Raw genomic sequence first — 3,814 nt, forward strand, 5'->3', positions numbered from 1 at the left:
ACTGCATAAACACATTTCATTACACCAAATACACAAAATAATGTTCTTTTTAGCAACATCATATGACCCCTTTAAAAGGAAAACGCACTAGTGTAAACGTAATCTAAAAGATGTGGAAACTGAAAACTTTTGAACTTTATTAAAACTATTTGCACTGATTTATTGTGTTGGTTACATTTTGTTCCTTTGTGCAGTAGCTCAGGAGATGAGTCTTTGAGTTTGTATAAACATCAACAAGCTGAAAAATAAAACCAAAGTTTTTTTTTTAGGAACTTTATTAAAACTATTTGCACTGATTTATTGTGTTGGTTACATTTTGTTCCTTTGTGCAGTAGCTCAGGAGACGAGTTTTTGAGTCTGTAAAAATGTCAACAAGCTGAAAAAAATAAAATCAAATTTTTTTGAGGCAATGTAATCTTGGTAAAAATGGATTTCATAAAATTGGTATCGAAAAAAGTATCGTTCAGGAACCGGTATCGGTATCAGTATCAATATTGAAAATTTTGGAACGATACCCAGCCCTAATCATAGTAACAGCGCGGTAAACCATACTGTAGCAAAAGCATCACTGAAATGTATCTTTAGAAAGTCCTCAAGATTTCACAGATGTTCCCCGAGGAACGCTGACAGCCGAATGCCAGCAGGAGCTGCCAGAGATCTTTCACACCAGCAGGCCACTGTCATTAGCTACCTAGCAAACTGCTAAAAGGCCATTCATTATTTTAACCTTTTTATCTCAGGCACTCTCCATACACTTCCAAACCCCAGTTCTATCTGTCCGAAGTGTGCTCTAAAGAAACATTTGTGTAATTAGACTAAAAGCTTTAGGTGAAGACGCACACTGACTGCAGGTTGATGTGCTAGATTTTGGGCATGATTTAGTAATTGCCGTTTCTCCATACACTTCCAAACCCCAGCTCTATCTGTCCGAAGTGTGCTCTAAAGAAACATTTGTGTAATTAGACTAAAAGCTTTAGGTGAAGACGCACACTGACTGCAGGTTGATGTGCTAGATTTTGGGCATGATTTAGTAATTGCCGTTTTTCTCCAGGCTTATTTTCTTTGAAGATACCACACCAGAGCCTGGTAAATATTTAATAAACATTAATTACATTAAAAAAACATTTTTTTTAATTATATTTTTAAAACCAGTGATCAGGGAGACTTACTAAGAATTACATGCTGCGCTGGTGTGTTCGCACAATAAATTTAACTGCTGATGCATAAACAAGGTAACCTATCTGACGATGAAATCTGAAATTACGTCTACAAAGCAAAGTGGATAAATACATTTTCAGCTCCACACAGAAAGCTCTCCTGTACTCTAGTTTATCCTGCCAAGCTGTTATTCAACCCTGCTAACATCACATCTGTGATTGGATTTTGAAAAAGAAAGACATCCAAAGGGAATATTGTTGCTAAAAACACTCAAAACTGGCAAATGGCACACTCATAATAGCAAAATGCATTCGAAATCTTATAAATATTGTTGTTATGATATAATATAAATATAAAAAATGGAATCTCAAACACGCATTAACCATATTTGATCACATTATTACCGAATGAAATCAGTTGATCATATTAAAGGACTTGAATTAAACCACTCGATTCATATGGATTATTTTTATGATGTCTTTATGTACTTTTTGAAGCTTGAAAATGTTAATTACCTAGACTTTCAGTGGGTGGACAGAATATTAGAAACGTCTTCATTTGTGTTTTGAATATGAACGAAAGTCGTATAAGTTTGAAACGACACGAGGGTGAGTATAGATGACTGAATTTAGATTTTTGGGTGAACCATCCTTTTAATATATCACAAAATATTTTACAGACAGTGTAATTAGATTGAAATCAGGACCTCAAAAGCAAAACATGAATAAAATTGATAATAAAAATAATTACTTTTACATTCAAATCACGTTATGCAAGTAATGCATGTTTTTTTTATGAGAAAACTTACAGGCAATTAATATTGCAATATTTATATTTTAAATATATATTTACATTTTTAAATATATCTTTTTTTTTTTGCACAGCATGCATGTACAGCATACATTCATACAGTCACTGATAAATGAGAGCAATAATTGACATTAACTTTCAAAACAATTGCTAGATGCAGCCCTAGTCTAATTGTGATAATTACATTTCAAAATTACATTTTATTTTAAGAAGTAGATCAAAAGTGTTTACTGCAGTTAGAAATATTCATTTTCTCATATAGTATTGCATATTCTCAGGACTGCATCATGCGTAGTGTGGTGTGTTTATAAGTCTTAATCTGTCTGTTTTGAGTTCGACTGGTTCTGCTGCGCTCATCTTATAGCTTACATGCAAGCCTATAATTTCCTTCACGCTGTCAATAGCAGTAATAATGACACGCATGCACGGCCACAGACTCGACTTCAGCGTCAGTGAAACTGAGGGAGAAGAAGCAGAGAATAGCAGAGACAAACAAACAGACCCGAGTGGCAAAACAGGTTTATTTTATTATTTAAAACAGGTTTCTATGAACAATGATAATATATAGCTGTACTAAGGCTAGTCAAAATGAACGCAGTATATTAATTCTCTGAACTCACAGAAATGAAGACACTGATTATTACAATGCCAGTGATTTTTATTACCTCGATCAAGGTTTTTTTTTTTTCATTAAAAAATGTATCTCTAGAGAACTGAACAGTACTTTTGAGTGAGAAAATGTAAAAAATCATCAACACACAAAATGTAGATTTCAGTTACATCAGTAGCCTAAATAAATGGCATTTATTTTAGAAAGAAGGCCAGTGTTATTTTATTATCACTGAGATACTATTATAGTGTTTATTTATATTTTGAATTAGTTAGTTTTAATAATTTTTTTGTGTTTTTGTCAGTTTTATTAGATTTTTTGTTTTGTTTTTATAAATATGTCCATGTAGTAAATTTTCATTTCAGTTTTAGTTTTAGTTATTTTAGTACATCAAGTTAAACAAAATTAAAATGAGAAATGCTGAAAGCTGAAATAAAATGTTTTCGTTTTTTAATATTTTATTTAAAGTAATTTTTAATTTTTTTTTTATGGTTTTAGTTTACTATAATAATCCTCAGTGGGTCTCCATGTTTAGATCACATGACCAATTTAATCCTATTCATTTTATATTGGTAACACCTCCTACTATCAGACACTTAATTCTTATGGAATAAATTAACCATTTCTACCATGCTACCGTTGACTTTTGCGTGATGCTGCATCCACACCACTAGGTGTCAGTAAGTCCAAAATTATGTAGGACGCAACAACTGGCGATGTAGGAGCACTTACCATTTTTGGCCACCTCTGCGATGATGTTGGCTACTTTTGGTGTGCAAGAGTTCTGCGCAGACAGAAGAGCAGGCATCATGGCAAGAACACCCCTCTCTTGGATCTTTTCACTGGTCTCAACATCTGAAAACAAAGCCAGGCACATCAGTGAATTATATGATAATCAGAAAGGATCTCACCTGCGAACACAAAGGTTTCAGATTCAGTCACAGGTGGTCCATTTATTACTTATACAGGGTTCACTTTTTGAACAATGAATTTCCAGGACGCTCATGTCCTTTAAAATCGTTCATGACTACTAGAAAAGATCAGTGGGAAAGATTGTCATTTTAGATACCATCTTTGGAATTAAAGGGGTCATATGATGCTTTTTTAAAGATCATTATTTTGTGTATTTGGTGTAACAGAATATGTTGGCATGCTTTAATGTTCAAAAAACACATTATTTTTCAAATACTGTACATTATTGTAGGTCCTCTATGCCCCGCCTCTCTCAAACGCTTC

At 33.2% G+C, this 3,814-nt stretch overlaps 1 pseudogene; it reads right to left on the bottom strand.

Moving 5' to 3' along the window:
* LOC107659100 (rap1 GTPase-GDP dissociation stimulator 1-like) overlaps positions 1-3,814 on the bottom strand; it is a 48,290-nt pseudogene that overhangs the window by 33,074 nt on the left and 11,402 nt on the right.

The sequence above is a fragment of the Sinocyclocheilus anshuiensis genome, unplaced genomic scaffold (genome assembly GCF_001515605.1).
Source record: "Sinocyclocheilus anshuiensis isolate Anshui unplaced genomic scaffold, SAMN03320099.WGS_v1.1 scaffold87, whole genome shotgun sequence".
NCBI lineage: Eukaryota > Metazoa > Chordata > Actinopteri > Cypriniformes > Cyprinidae > Sinocyclocheilus > Sinocyclocheilus anshuiensis.